The 16,910-nt window shown below is 39.0% G+C and overlaps 1 pseudogene; it reads left to right on the forward strand.

The window, feature by feature from the left end:
• Positions 1–11,050: 11,050 nt before the first annotated feature.
• LOC149261213 (nucleobase-ascorbate transporter 6-like) overlaps positions 11,051–16,910 on the forward strand; it is a 52,816-nt pseudogene continuing 46,956 nt past the window's right edge.

The raw sequence follows: 16,910 nt of genomic DNA on the forward strand, positions 1-16,910 counted from the left end.
CTTTGAAGTTGTCCTCTAAGTTGTGTTGACTTGACTCGTGAAAACAATAGTGTAAAAATTGATCCATTTTGTCTTCACAATTTGTCTTACTCATCATGACAACATAATAAACAAGAAATTTTCTCATTGCTCAAAGATGTTGGAAATAATACTGAGAGGAGGGGGGGGGGGGGGGGGGGGTGAATCAGTATTATCACATTAATAAAACTTTTTCATTTCCATAATCAGATTCATATATGCTACTTCCACAACTTCTTATGATTAAGTTAATTGATCTTCAATGAGTGCATTAGAACATTATCAACCATATTATCAGATAACAGATGCCGTAATAGAGAATAGATCATCACACATAAGGCACACACATGAACACCATGATATAAGGTGGAAACCCAATGCGGGAGAAAAACCGCCTGCTGCAAGTCATCTCAATCTTCTTCTTAATAAGAAAATCCTTTTACAATATTTGTACTGGTGCAGTCTTATACCAGTATGGGAGCTACAACCTCCTTTGCTCTTGTACTAACCGATCCATTTACTAGTACGCAGGCTGCTACCTGCTACAATGCTCCAAAGATCTCCCTTAGCTTTTGTACTAGCTTAGATACTAGTACATAGGCGCTGGCCTACAATCTTCTCTCCTCCAGGTACCACGTTTCATCAATTTTCATACTGGATACACTGAAGCACAACACATAATCTGAAAGGCCACTTTTCATCCAATTTTCATACTGGACCCAACAACAACATTGAAGCTCATAATCAAACAACCTTCTGAATCACCCAATCACCAGATCCATACATATACAATGATATTATGAGAGTTATCAACCAGATCTAGTATATAAAGATAAGTCATTAATCATGTTGTTATCTGAACTCAATACCAGTAACCAAACATCAGTTATGCACCCAAAACCCTCCGCACCTGCGCCTTCTGTGGTGCCGCGACCACCGCACCTGCGCCTTCTGTGGCACCTCCGCACTGCGCCTTCTGTGGCGCCTCTGTGGCGTCTCCGCACTGCGCCTTCTGTGGCGCCTCTGCACTGCGCCTTCTGTGGCGCCTCCGCACTGCGCCTTCTGTGGCGCCTTTGCACTGTGCCTTCTGTGGCGCCTCCGCACTGCGCCTTCAGTGGCGCCTCTGCACTGTGCCTTCTGTGGCGCCTCCGCACTACGCCTTCTGTGGCGCCTCGGCAATGCGCCTTCTGTGGCGTCTCCGCACTGCACCTTCTGTGGCGCCTCCGCACTGCGCCTTCTGTGGCGCCTCCGCACTGCGCCTTCTGTGGTGCCTCCGCACTGCGCCTTCTGTGGCGCCTCCGCACTTCCGCAGCTGCAGCGCTCGAGAGATCACCCTTCACAAATTCGCTTTCAACTTCACTTTCATAGATCAAACTTTCAAAACAATAACCCAATATTTCAGATCTTAATATATTCAATTGCAAGGATGAATTAGCCAAGTGATCTCATTTGCTTTATATAGGCAAGCTTCTTCCTAAAATCATGGATCAATACCATAGATAACCAATACAAGGGGCCCAAAAACATGGGGCTCAATAATACCAAGGACTAACCACCATGGACCAAAGGTAAGTTCTCCAACATATACGTGCTTTTCCTTGCATGAAAGTGCATACCATGGTCCCAAAACCATAGGTTCAAATACCAAGGACTAACTACCATGGACCAAAGGTAAGTTCTCCAACATATACGCGCTTTTCCTCCTAGGTTCAAATACCAAGGACTAACTACCATGGACCAAAGGTAAGTTCTCCAAGATATACGCGCTTTTCCTTGCATGAAAGTGCGTGAACTTTTTCTCTTCATGAAATAAACTTTTCTCTGCATAAAAGTGCGTGAACTTTTCTCTACATGAAATAAACTTTTCTCTGCATATAAGTGTGTGAACTTTTCTCTACACTATAATTTATTATCTGAGATGAGAGGGTTGCCATCAAGTACAACATATGTATCATAAAGCCATACCAGAAACATAATGCCAACAAAAGAATTAAGGAACTATATAACTTTTGTGATCATTTAGTAATTTGTCTGCATAATTTTCCTTCAATCATATTGCTCCAAGCGTAACCAGGGCATAACAAAATGTTGCAACGAGAAATTTCCATTAGCAAGTAAGCAACCACTACCACTAAATTAGAAGGTTTCTTTTCGTAATAGAGTTTTCTCAATTTTCTTTCAAATAATCTTTTATATAATATTTATTATATTAGAAATAAGAGTTTTTTATATTTAGTGAAGTACTTTTGAAGATGATCTTCCCAAATCATCTATCCTTCGGTGTATCTTTGCACCTTTAGGGGCAATTGCTAGTTTTTATTATCCTTCTGATTCAATACATCCACGACCGAGGAATCTAAAGCAAAAGTGTACAGGAAGAAGTCTTTCTCAAAATTTGTGTTATACAAAGCAGGTGCTTCGACTATGCCTTTTTTTATCTGTGAAAAAACATCTCTTTTTATTATCCCATTTAAATGCCACGTCTTTTTTAATCATATATTCTAAGGGTTTGAAAAACTGTGCATAATTAGAAATGAATTTCCTCAATAAACTAATCTTCCTAAGGAAGGACCACATTGCCTTCTTGTTTATGGGATGTGGTATTTGAGAAATAGTTTTAACCCTTTCTCGATTTACCTTGATGTCACTCTTTGCTATAATGTGTCCTTGGAGGTTCCCATCAAATACTATGAATATTATTTTCTTTGGATTTAATGATATGCCATACTTTCTACACCTTTCAAATATGTGTTTCAGATGGTGAAAATGATCTAATCTCTATTTTGAGAAAATTGTTATGTCATCGAGATATACTACTACTCTTTGACCAAGAATACCTCAAAACGCAATATCCATCACTCATTTAAATGATGTGACACCTACATTGATCAACCTAAAAGGCATATGTCTGAATGTGAACTTTCCCCACTTGGTTTTGAATGTGGTCTTTAATTGGTCTGGTTCTGCCACTAGTGCTTAATTATAACTAAAAAAATTGTCTAGTAATGAGAACATTTCCACTCTAAAAAAGATTTGTAATGTTTTCTCCATAGAAGGCACAAGGTAGTTGTCCTTATCAGATTCCTGATTGAGATTTCTGAAATCCATGCAGAGTACTGTAAATGGATGAATACATTATTATGGTATGTATATGATGAGATGTGTTATATGTGTGTGTGTATTTCTCATAGTTGTAAGGGGCCTGAAGGACTTTGTGTTAAGCTAATATGTTCATGAAGTGCAAAGTTGTTCACATGGTCCCCTGTGACTACATAATATGGACAAATAAGTTGTCACAATGTGTGAATTCCATCGGTTGGTAATTTCGTAGACAAGAAGGTCGTGTTGATGTTTAGTTGGGAGGGTGGTTCTTACATTGTCATACATTTAGTGAAAAGATGATAAGGCACAAGATGATGATGGGGAAGGCCAACATGGCTTCACCCTAATTCAATGAAAGGGTACGTGAATCATACATTGTATTAAGACTCGAGTCGATTCAACAAGATGTGCATTATGTATCATTATAAAGGTTTTGAATTTCCATAATGAACACTCAATAGCTAGCGTGGGGCCATTGCGAGAGGACCTAGATTGTTGAGGCACCCAATTTGTCTAAGGGAATACCGACAATGAAGTAATGGCTTCTTGTTACTTAAGTGTATAAATTTATTTACATAGGGCAGAGGTCCTTGAAGAGCTTGGGATATAGTCATTTTTGTTATCCTAGATTAATATTTTGATTAGTTGTCAACATTAAGTTCTCGTCGGCCTAGATTAGGGTCTCTTATAGTCAAGGTAAGTCAACTAGTTGGGTCATTTCAACTAGTCTTGTCTGGTCGAGGTAAGTCCACTGGTTTGGTCATTTGATTGATCTTGTCTAGTCAAACTAAGTCGATTGGTTGGGTCATTTCAATCAGTCTTTTCTAGATGAAGTAAGTCAATTGGTTGGGTCATTTCAACTAGTCTTGTCTAGTCAAGGTAACTCGACTAGTTGGGGTGTTTCGAATGGTCTTATATAAACAATGTAACTTTGAAGTGGGAACTATAAACTCAAAAAGGGAACTCTGGTCAAAAAACCCTATAAAAACATCAAAAACAGTGCTAAAAACAAAAAGTGTTGATGCTGGAATAACACCTTTTTTTTTCTAGGGTAAATTTTCAACATGTTTTAAAATGGCGGTAAAAACCAATTTTTTGTGCAAAAAATGTCCAAGAAAACACCCTCAAAACGAAAAGTGTTGACACTGGGATAACAATTCTTTTTTCAAGGATAAAATTTCAATATTTCGAAATAATGACGTAAAATATTTTATCATGACCCCGAAAAACATTAAAATTTCAAACAAAAAATAAATAAATAAATAAAATTAAAACAATGAAAAAACACAAAAAAAATTAAAAAAAAAATAGTAATAATAACAAAACATAAATTAAAATATGCACTAAAAAAAAATCAATCATAAAAATGTAGAAAAAAACAAAATTAACCTTTAAAAGATAAGAATTAAAAAACTATATATATATATATATATATATATATATATATATAGATATATATATATATATATTAAAAAAAACATATTTAAAATAAAATGGAAAAAAAAAAAACATGTAAACCATAAAAAAATTTGGGGCCCAAAAAAAACATTAAAATTAACTATAAAATTAAGTAAGTAAAAATAGAAAAATTAACAAAAAATATTAACAAAAAATTAAAAACAAACTAGATTTAAAAAAAATAAAAAAATAAAAAAATAAAAAAATAAAAAAAAAAATTGAAAAATTAACCAAAAAATAAAATAAAAACTAATGAAATTAAAATTAAAATGTTGATTACTTAAAAAAACAAATATAAAAATATATATAAAAAAGACAACAACAAAAAAATGTTTAAAAAAAAAATTATTTCATAAACCATAAAAGAATTTGGAAAATATATATATATATAAACACACACACACACACAATTACGTAAGTAAAAATAGAAAAATTAAAAATAACATTAACAAAAATTAGCAAAAAAATAAAAAATAAAAATAAACGAGATTAAACAAAAATTAAAAATTAAGAAAAAAATTAAAAATTTAAAACTAGTAAAATTAATTATCAAAAAACATTTAAAAATAAATTTAAAAAAAAAAACAAAAATAAACTCAAATTAAAAAAAAACAAAACAAAACAAAAACAAAACAAAACAAAACAAAAACAAAAAAAACAAAACAACAACAAAAAAGAAAAAAACAAAAAAACAAACAAACAAAAACAAACAAACAAAAACAAAACAAAACAAAAACAAAAACAAAATATGAAAATTTTAAAAGTATGTCTTTTCAAATTAAAAAATCAAAACCAAAATTAAACTTATTAAAAAAAAACAAACAAACTACTACTAAAAACTTTCATTGTTTATTTAAAAACAAACAAAATGTTGTTCTTTTCTTGAAAAAAAAAAAAAAAAAAAAATATATATATATATATATATATATATATATATATATATATATATATATAATTTAAATCTTTTTTTAAACCCTTGTGTTTTTATTTAAAAAATAAATTATTAACGCCCACGGCCGCGCCACCACCGGGAGGCGAGCGAGGTGTGGGGTAATTCTGGGAATCGCCCCACAGCCCGCACGACACCAGGTGGTGGCATGGTCGTGGGGCGTGCAAGCCCTCCGCCCACGGCCGCGCCACCAACGGGCGGCGGGCGGGCTGTGGGGCGATTGTCGGAATCACCCCACAACCCGCCTACCGCCCGATGGTGGCGCGGCCCGTGGGCATTAATAATTTTTTTTAAACAAAAACAAAATGGTTTAAAAAAAGATTTAAAATTAAAAAATTAAAAAAATTAAATATATATATATATATATATATATATATAAACACATTTTTTATAAGTTTAAAATGTTTTTTGATTTTATTTTATTTTTATGTGAAAAGACATATTTTTAAAATTTATATATATATATATATATATATAAATTTGAGTTTATTTTTGGTTTTTTAGTTTTTTTTAAATGTTTTTAATATTAATTTTACTAGTTTTTAAATTTTATTTTTTTTTGTTAATTTTCTATGTTTGTTTAATCTAGTTTGTTTTTAAATTATTTTTTTTTCCTAGTTTTTGTTAATGCTTTTTTTAGTTTTTCTATTTTTACTTACTTAATTATATATATATATATATATATATATTAATTTTGTTTTTTTTTTCCAAATTATTTTATGGTTTATGAGATAATAAAAAATAAATATAAAAAATTAAAAATAAAATTAAAAAAATAAAAACAGAATAAAAATAAATAAAAATAAATTAATTAATTAATTAATTATATTAAAAATTAAAAAATTAAAAAAAATAATAATATTAAAAAAAATAAAAAATAAAAAATTCTCATACTCATCCATGGTCATATTACCTAACTCGAGTTCAAAGAAATCTTGTATCTTTTTATCATAGTAGTTCTCTGACAAGTAATTCTTAGACCGCTACCAAGTAATCTTATTCTCATTTAGATGCTTGCCTTGTCTTAGTTGATCCCACCACATATAAATATTTCCTTGCAAATGGTAAAAATAAGTCCTAGCTTCCAAGTTGGAGGAATATTTATGTCATTTAAAATACTTTGTGATCCTAAGCAACCAAGTTCTAACCTCTTCTCATTTATTATTCTCTCCATCAAATGTGGGTGGCTTGAGCATCCTGAGCTCTCCTTGTAAATTGTCTAGCTCATGTCTACTCATTCAATGTTTGATAGGAGATACTTCTTGACTACTTTGTAATTATTTCAAATGTACATGCCCTCTTGATTGAAAAATCAATTAAATAAAGTGATCTATGAGTTTTGTTAACGCTCCTTGAGTGTATTGCTACTCTATAACTCTCCCTTTCTACATGAGATTTTCCTTCTTTTCCATGACTTGAACTTCATCCTATTCCAAGCTTTTTTTGCAATTGGATCAAAACCTATAACAACTAATCATTGATGTGATATTCCTCCTCTTGGGCCATCCTCTCATTGTCTACCTTGTATCTCAACATCTCCATTCTTGGACTCTTCATATTCTTTGTAAGCTCAATAGGCTCTACTTTTATCTTATGCCCATTGGAATTTGTCTCTTCATTACCCATGCCAAAATTCATGCCCCTCACTTCTTTTTCGTGTCATTCTATAAATTGAATAGGAAAAAAAATTGTTAGAAAAATACTTTAGCCATTCTGGAAAATGACACATTTTTGGACTCTTTAACACTACTAGTGGCACCGATTTTAAAACATATCCTGCCCAAACCAAAATTCTATGTATATGGATGAATTCTAATCTCAAGGAATTTTCCAATGGTTACCCACATGCCTAATTTTAAGCCCTAAGTAGAGAGATATGGTATTTTGAAGTTTGCATAACTCTAATTCTCTTTAATGTTATAGGCATATTTATACTAACTACCTAAAATTATGGATGCTCATGTTCTATTTCTCATTCCATGGTTGAATTCTTCTATCTAATATCTTTCCATTAACGAATTTTGTGTTCCATTTTGACCTTTATGTAGGAAGTTATGCCTCTTGTATGTGAGATGGTATTTTTTCCTCTTTCTAAATTGTTGCAAGTGTAACTTTTGCGTAACATCTTTGTTTTGTATTTTAAATAGCACATTGGAAAGTTCTCACTAAGGGATATCATTTAACGACATGCCTTGGGTGTGTCAAAGATACACCCAAGTCATGAGCTTTCCTAGAGAATGTCATTTAGTGGCTCAAAACAACCCAAAAGTTTAGGATATGAGAAAATTATAGGAAAAATGCTAACTTGGTTGCTAACATGGAATGGGACATGGCATATGGGTCCACTTACTAACATGGGGTGGTGTCATGTCACCCCCTTATCCATTTGAATTGCCTCATCATCACCTACCATACTTCCTCCTTATCTCTTTTATCTCTCTTCTCTTTCTTTTTCATTATCTATCATTTTCTTTTCCTTTCCCTTTCTTCCTCGCATTCTTTTCTTTTTCTTTTACATTGGACCCGCTTGGGCCTTACATCCACATGGAACCTAACCAGTTGTGGATGGATAGGAGGGTCCCATGTCCTTTGGTGTTAGTCAACTTGGCACCCATCATTAGTTTTGGTGATTGGTGGGTCCCATCCCATGCCCTTTATCCCTTGGTGTACAACTTGCACACCCACAAGATGCAATGGTCAAGATCTAGTGATTAGTGGGGGGTATTCATATAGGGAATTGAAGTATGAGGGAAATTAACTAATTTAATCCCCTTTATACCACTTACCACCCCACATCAACATGTCTACTCATAATTGGGGTCAAACCATTTGGGAACTTCTCAAACCCACTTTTGAAAAGTTTCAATACCACCTTTTCCCCCTCCAAAACCACTTGTCTTATGTGGCCTCGAACACCAACACTTGGGTCTGCCACCAAATTCAATAAGCCCCTAACTTTTCCATTTGTGTCATGCTACCACATGCCATAAGCCCCCAACTTTGTCATTATGGCCCGCCACCACATGCCATAGGCCCCCAACTTTGTCAGCATGGCCTGCCACATGGCCATTAATCCCCTTCCACTTACCATTGTGGCACTACCATGTCATATGACACATGGTGTCCACATGGCCTCCACATCATCCCACATGAATTTCCACTAAATTTTAAAAAAATGCCTAATTTTCCATGTTTTCATGTAGGTCACCATGGAAGCATTCAATTAAGCTTCCTTTAACCCTAATTTACCTTGCATCTAGCCAATTTCACCTCTATGGTCAAAATTCCACCAATTCTGAGCCATTCAAGCTCTCAATAGTGCCAATAATCTGGGTTTTTTTGCTCAATTTCTTCCCAAAATAATCCAGTTTCCCAATTTCATCATGTCTACCTACAATTTCTTTAATTTTACCAATTCACCCCATGTATGTTATTAATTTTGGCCCCTACCATGTAAATTTTTATATGGCTTCACTGAAAAATTGGGGATTTTTCCTAATTTCACTTCCAAAGGAATTCTTCAACCATAATCTAGCCAATTATAGACCTAAAACAACTCACTTGAAGATTTAATCTTGGAGCTTTTTCTCCCTAGGTATCAATTGCCCATTTCTCTAAAAAAAAATTGCAATTGCACACAAGGAATTTTGTCAAACACTTTGTAAACAACCCTTGCAACTTTTCCTCCATTAATTACGCCGTAAGGCATTCCCTTTGAAATAAATTTCCCAAACTGCCCCCGTGTACTGATTTGTACCCTCCGATGAAATGTTAGACGATTGGAGTTTTGTTGACTGTCAGATTAATACTTAATAGTTGATACAGTTACAGCAAAAACTATGTAACTCCCTTTCTCCCAGTTGAGACAGTTACCGCAAAAACGGTATGACTCCCTTCCTCCCTCACGCGCACGCGCAGAGGCAAATCCATAACGGCAGAGTTTGGACCCATTCCATTTCTCACTAGGTTTCCCAGCGAGAGTTGCCCTGCAAGAGCTGAACAAGACGCCTGCAATTTGCGAAGAAATTGCCCTTGTATCTTCATTTTACTATGGGGAATCTACCAGTTTTAAGAGCTCTTAAGAAACTCCAAGAAGGACATCAACATGGTGTTGATGAAGCAAAGTTTGCTCAACATAAGTCTCAGGGAGATCTAGTGCTCTTATTCGAGACAATCTCTGTGCTTTAGCAAGATGAATTCTGCACCTCTAGGACCCTGAGGCAGTACCGCCAGAAGCAGAGGCATGTCTTCATGAAGGCGGTGAAGAATTGGGCGCGTCAAATATTGGAAGGATTGCATTATCTTCATAATCATAACCCTAGCATAATTCATAGAGATATGAATTGCAGCAATATATTCTTGAATGGAAATAGTGGTGTTCTAAAGACCCGGGACCTGGGTTTTGGAATCTGTGGCTCTATATGGGAACAATCTTACAGGCACAATCCCCAAGTCAGTGGGACGACTTAAGAATCTGAGAAAGATTTTTCTGGAGATAAATTCTCTCAGTGGCAGCATTCCGAGTGAGCTACGAGATTTAGAAACAAATTTGGAGGAACTGGACCTGTCTAAAAACAATCTCTCTAACAAAATTCCAGCAGCTCTGAGCAAAATCCATTCTCTCCAAATCTTGAATCTCTCTCGCAATCATCTAAGAGGTGAAATTCCTGCAACCCTCACAGCACGCTTCAATGTGTCTTTGTTTGCTTTCAATCCTCTGCTCTATGGCATGCCTCTCAACACCACTTGACAACATCGTCATTATGAGCATCGCCATCATCGGCATGGAAAGCGGGCTATACTGTTAATCGCCATAGCTGTGGCATGCGGGGCACTATTTCTTGTCAACGCCACAGCCTGCCTGGTGATTTGTCTTGTGAAAATGGAGCGCAAGAGACGGCGACTGAGAGAAGAAACTGATCATGTTCTACAACCCAATTTCTTACGCCAATGCTCTGGAAGCCAAAGGGCATTTTGATGAAGAACATGTACTAAGCAGAACCAGCTATGTAATCGTGTTCAAGGCATGTTTGCAGGATGGAACAGTGCTATCAATCAGGAGATTAGCAGATGGACCAATCGAGGAGAGTGTCTTCAGACGAGAAGCAGAGGCTTTGGGAAAAGTGAAGCACAGGAATCTAACAGTCCTAAGAGGATATTATGTGAACCGGGACGTGAGGCTACTGGTATACGATTACATGCCCAATGGAAACCTGGAAACTCTTTTGCAAGAAGCCTCTCATCAAGATGGCCATGTTCAGATGTTCTCAATTGGCCCATGAGGCATCTCATTGCTCTGGGAATAGCTCGAGGCCTGGCATTTCTTCACACCAAAGCGCACCTGACCATTAACCATGGCGATGTGAAGCCAAACAATGTGCAATTCGGCGCAGATTTTGAAGCCCATCTCTCAGATTTTGGCCTGGATAGACTGGCAGCCATTCCAGCAAATCCCTCTTCATCTGCACCCACCCCTGCTAGCTCTCTGGGTATGTTTCTCCCGAAATAAATTTAACAGGGCAGATGACAGAAGAATCTGATGTCTACAGCTTCGGAATTGTATTGTTGGAACTTCTTACTGGTAGGAGGTCGGTCATGTTCACCCAGGAGGAAGATATAGTGAAATGGGTGAAGAGACAGCTTCAAACAGGGCAGATTCCAGAGCTGTTTGTACACAATGTATATAAAATTATTAATAAGAATAAATACAATGCTAAATATGAGATGAAATAGGGCTAAAACAAGGTGGGGCTATGACTCCATCAATTATGATAAATTCAGTTACTTTCCTGATGAGGTCCACAACCAGGGATATTGTCACTGAATTAGTTCACTTCGATTAGAAACTTCTGTGGATAATTTGTATCTCTTGTAGTAATTCGTTTGTCCTAGAAGGATCTAATACCCGTTGACTGTGCTCAGGCAGAGCTCGCTCATGTGCTAATTTTTTGTAGCAAGAAGGCTAGGTTCTGTAGGTTTTAGCGAATGTGAAAGGCTAGCATCCACATAGACAACACCACTAGGTGGAGCCTCCCCATGCATGGCATTTGAGTGACTTTTGGTGGGCTCCAGTATTGTAGCAATAATGCTACAACTCCTGGAGCTTCCTTCTTTAATTTTTATAAACCCGGTAGTTCGTAACAAACTTGGAAGCGACGGTGCTATATGCACAAGTACTAGCTCTTGTCGCAGTTGTCACTTGGTCAGCTGGCACAAGTCCGCTAGGGGCTCAAGCCAACTTCTATGAGCTCTTAGAAGAAGCTTTTGAACTGATGGGTGAAAGCTAATCTATTTGCAAAAAAGGAACTGAAAGCCAACAAGAAACGCAAACCATAGCAAACCCTAATTCTACTAGCTAGTCTTACTGATGCAGAGATGGGGATGCAAACTACTGAAAGAGATGCCATTACTTCTAGGAAGGTGAGATGCATGTGTCTAGACTACTTTGATCCGAAGAGAACATATTTTTGTGTTTTTGTTCAAGTTGTTGGAATTATTATGCATGTGCTTCTAACTGGATCTTTACTGTGCAGGGGTAGATCAAGGGGGGAAATGCTTGGAAGAGGTCAGGAAGGCTTAGAGAGGGTCTAGGGAGTCCCTAACATCCTTTCAGAGAGTTTCACAAAGTTTAGATGCCAAGCAACCGTGTTTATGAGCTTCTACAGGAAGTCTGCAGGGGTTCTACACGATGTTCAGAATTTCTACAGGAAGTTCAGTAATTCCTACAGGATGTTCTACAATCAGATTTTTGGGTGATGGGTGAGTGGAAGAGGCTGCATGGATGGATAGGGAGGTAGGAGGGGAGTTTGTAATGACTCAGCGACAGAGAGATGAGATGGAGAGGGGGTGTGCTAAGCTAGGTTGTCTTAAAGAGGGCAGAGGGAATGGAAGGCCGAAAAAGGTAGAATAACGAGGGTAATAGAATAGTTGAGAGACAATGGGTCTAATTGGGGGACGAGTAGTTGGCCTGGGCACGACTTAGAAAGACAAGAGAGTGAGGGAGTAGCGCTGCACAGTGTAAATGAAACAAATCATCCACGTCCTGCACATAACCGAAATATTATTAACCTATTCTAACTGTTTAATAAAATTAAGGAACAGCAACGTTATTTCTAAGGAGAAGAATGCATGGTACTGAAACAAAGAAACACTCCAAGAGATCTGAATGCATGGACACTTCTACAACCAAAAATATTGCATCAAAGATTGCATGGACACATAAACCAATGTTTTTGGGTGGGCAGCACTGTCTGCAATTCCAGCCCCTAGAAAGAGGTGAAAATGAGTGTGCAGGCAACCCCTTTTTTAGAACTTTTATCAACTCCAATCTCTTCACTCTACTCTAAACAGCTGGAGCAATTTTGTCTTATGAAAATGACCTACTTAACCATACCAAGGAATCTAACTCAGCAAACTGCGTTTCAATTGCATGTAAAGGGAAAAAAACATAATGCTGAAAGAAAGATAACAATACAAAGGAAGGAGGCCTTAGGCTCTCAGGTTGGGCCCAACCCCGAGAGCTATGGCTCCTTTAAGAACTCAGAACTGAACTCAAATCTGCCTGCTTTCCATTAAAAGATAATAATCATAAGTCTAATAACATGCCAATAATGGCTACAAAAGAGCAAAATAGAGCTAGCAGCTCGTAGTCCAGAATGTGCAACAAGGTTTCAAAAGTCCTTTCTGAAGGCTAAAGCCCTATCATTTATACATCTCGAGGCCCCAAGCTGGCCTCCTAAATCAGTGGGGCTTGGCTGACCAAACTAAGAGTGAACTGCTGCTTCCTCAAAATCCGTTTGGCTGCCTGCTAGATTCGGCTGTGGTCATTGTCAGAGCTCGGAGTTGGGGGTGAAAATCTCGAGGAAGGCCATTTAATGTTGTGGACAATCCTCCTACGAATCCTCAACCCCATCTTGGCTGTCTCCTAGCCCTCATCTGCGTGGTTTTGCTCCATTAAATGTCAAAAAATCTGAAATAAGCACATGTTAGCCACCTAGGAATAGTGACTGCCCTTATTCATACAAATGACATAAATATACTAAAAAATGATGCATAAGTTATGAAAAATGAAGGGTTGAACAAGGGTAGTTATGCCAAATGAGCCCAAAATGTTACCAAATTTGGGGCTCATCATCACCCCCCAGCTAAAATGATTGCTCATCCTTGAGCAACTAATCCAGCTCCTCGTCCTTCATTGCTTTCACTGCCACCCTCACATCCCAGGCTTCTGAAGTGGTCTCTTCCTCACTGGCATGGAACCCAGCCTTCCTTTCCACCTCCTCCCACTGCTTTTTCTCTTCTTTTTCTGTGCTGCCTTCCATCAATCCTAACAGCAGAGGTGGGCTTAACTTGAGGCCAATCCAGCTAGCTTGAAGGTTCTGTATGGACTTTTTGTAGAGGGGCACCCGTGCTAGAGCTTCCCTCATTCGAGTTGGAGTATGGTATTCTCTGATTTTAAGGCTGTGGGACAAAGAGTTCCATCGGCGGGTGCAAGCATGAACACAGTTGTCCCCTAATAGTCGCTCCATATCCTCGAAATGTGCTATGGCCTGTGCCTGCTGATCCATGTATTTCAATAAAGTTTGAGGGTTGGTGGCTAAGTGTTGGTGGGCTGATATCAACGCAGTGGGATCCCCTGGCTCTGCTCTGATCAGTAGTGGCTCATGTAATTCTCGGTCCATGACCTCCTTGACTTCTGCTGCCCTCTTCTCTTCATGGTTCAACCATGAGGCAAATGCCATCAATTGCATATCCCCTACAATTGTGTTGGGATCCCATGTAGTCACGTTAGGAAGGGCCAAATTATGGAGATAGAACTCTGAGAGTTTGGCCTTATCCTCTGATGAGCTGCTATTACATAATGCTGTGAACTGCTGCGGGTCTTGGAGTTGGGAGATACCCCTCTGTGCTAATGCATTGATTTGAAATTGCAGCCACTGGTCTCGTAGGTACAGGCCATAGGATTTGGCCGGTTGTCTGCATTGTATAGCATCCATGGCCCAACTGGCCATGCAAGCAAATTGTGCCTCTTTTTGCTGCAACTGCTGTTTGAGGGCTTGTATCTCGATTTGTGCTTGCAGTTCCCCTTCTTGTAGATGCGAGGTTGGCTCCCCAAGACCGACTTGCAGTCCTTCTCTGCCTTGATGTTCTGTTGTAGTGTCCCCTGAGGATGTGCCCTTTTCCTTCTTCATCTCCTGGAGCTGCAGTCTAAGTTTCTCGTTTTCTTCCTGTAGGAACACCCGCTGGCAGTTTGCCACGTGTTTGGCCATAGCTAAATCCTTTCGTGCCTCCTTGAGTTGTTCCTCCAAGGGGCCTATATCTGCCACGCCTTTTGATTTAGCTATTTTCATCCACGTGTGCATTCTCACTCTTTCTTCCTCCAACGCGAAGAAGAGTGGCACAGTGAATTTCTGTGGTATAATTTTTCCAGCTTCTAAGAAGTTATAATATGAGCTCAGACTTGGCTGAGGACTAGGCTCCGGAATATGCTCTTTCTCTTCTTCTCTTGGTGGCTCTACTTCGTCTTCCCTAGGTGGTGATGAGGGTGCCTCTCCCTCCATTCTCTCTGTCTCCTTAAGCCGGGCTAAGGTTTCCTGTAGAGCGGCCTCAGCATCCTGTAGCCGGCCTTGTGAAGCCAACCTGTCCATTCTTTCTTTCCACGTGGTTGTCTTCGGGCTCCCCCGCTCATAAGTGACTGATATTTTTGAGGGGGACCTCTCCCTGGGCGAAGTAGGGGCATCCTCTATAGTAATTGGGCTGCTGGATGGAGGCTGTGGCCTCCCTGTTTTGATTCTCACACTTCTCCGGGCTTTAAAATACAGAGGGATCTCCCTCTTTCGTTTTTCTTTCGGCTTAGGAGGTGTACTAAGGGCGGCCAGCACGGCGGCTGCCTCCCTTGCAAGAATTTCGGCTCTCTTTTCCTTTGGTTTTCCTTTCTCAGGGCTTCCTGTAGAAGGCCCTGTATCAGATGATTTCTGGCTTCCTATAGAAGTCGGTTCTGGTTTTCCTGTAGAAACAGGTGGCACTGTTTTAGCTTGTTTGGCTGAGGGTGTTGTGCTTTTTGACTTTGCTGAAGCTTTTGTCGAGGTGCCTTTATTGACGTGGACTGGCTCAGTCCTGTCCACCCTACTTTGTAATCTTTTCTCTCTGGGTGTCAATATGGATTTGTCATCCTTCTCTTTGGCAACCTTTTTCTCTTGTTTCCCCTTTTTCTCTTTCTTCGGTGCTTTGGCCGTGGGTTCTTGGCCTTTTCCCTTCTTCTCTGTGGGTACTGACTCCTTCTCCTCGCTGCTGGAGGAACCAAGCTCTTCGGTCAACATTTTTATATCGCCATCCTTAGTCAGATTTCGGAAGGCTTCCCACGAGAGAGGGACTTTGTATGTGTGGAGTGCATCCTCCACGAGGAGCTTAATGAGCCCATGATGAGCTACCTGGTCTGGTGTGCCCTCTCGTAATTTGGTGGCACATTCAGTCATAGACTGTAGGAGGAAGTAGGGAATACTTAGTTTGCTTTCTGAAGGTAGGTCCATCTGATGCCTTAATTCTGTGAGTAGTCGGAAATGGTACCCATATACAATGTTGAACCGTCCTTCGCATGTGATGTATTTCATAATTTGGAGGCTGACCTCGCTCCAAAGTGGCAGTAAGCTAGCTCTGCGAACCCGTTCTTATCCTCTGAGAATTGCTCCTCTGGTGGAAAGAACTCCTTTTTAGCCTTCTGGCCTAATTTCCTCTCCTCCTTGTCCCACGGTACCCCCATTGGGAGCTCAGTGACTCGGCTGATGAACTGTGGGGTGAGTCTGAGACTCAAACCCCTGAAATTGACGGTGGCCAGCGTTTTTGATTTTGGCTTCAGAGCTCGCAAGAACTCCTCTGCCACCTCATCATCATATCCTTGAAGTTTGTCGCAGAACGACATCCATCGCGCACGAGTGAACAGTTCTACCACCTCAGGGTTCTCCCTTAGTTTCTTTGAGTCGGTCGGTTCCTTTCTGATGAATCCACCCGGCATGGTGAAAACCTGCTATGTTAGCTGGAGGTGGCGGGTGCGTATCAAAAACTAGCCTTTTGGGACAGAGCGTAGAACTACGCCTCTGCCACGCACACAATTCGCGAAGACTATCTACAGATGAGCCTTAACAGGGCTTAATTACAAATCACATCCTGTAGAAAACCCCACATATACTTCGACGACAATTCATGCAAAAGGAAGACAACGCTTGCAATTTTTATGATCAGACTGTAGTTTTACGTTTTTGAGAACGTCGACTCCGCCACCCTCGAAACCAATTGCATGGGAGGAACAGGTTCAGGCTTACCTTTTCCAATTCGCCACCTTTGACGTGAAGAGACCAATTTTCCTCGTGGCAGTGAGCTTCCTGTA

The sequence above is a fragment of the Pinus tabuliformis genome, chromosome 6, assembly GCF_031772625.1.
Source record: "Pinus tabuliformis cultivar Carrire ecotype Pingquan chromosome 6, CPIR1, whole genome shotgun sequence".
NCBI classification, from domain to species: Eukaryota; Viridiplantae; Streptophyta; class Pinopsida; order Pinales; family Pinaceae; genus Pinus; species Pinus tabuliformis.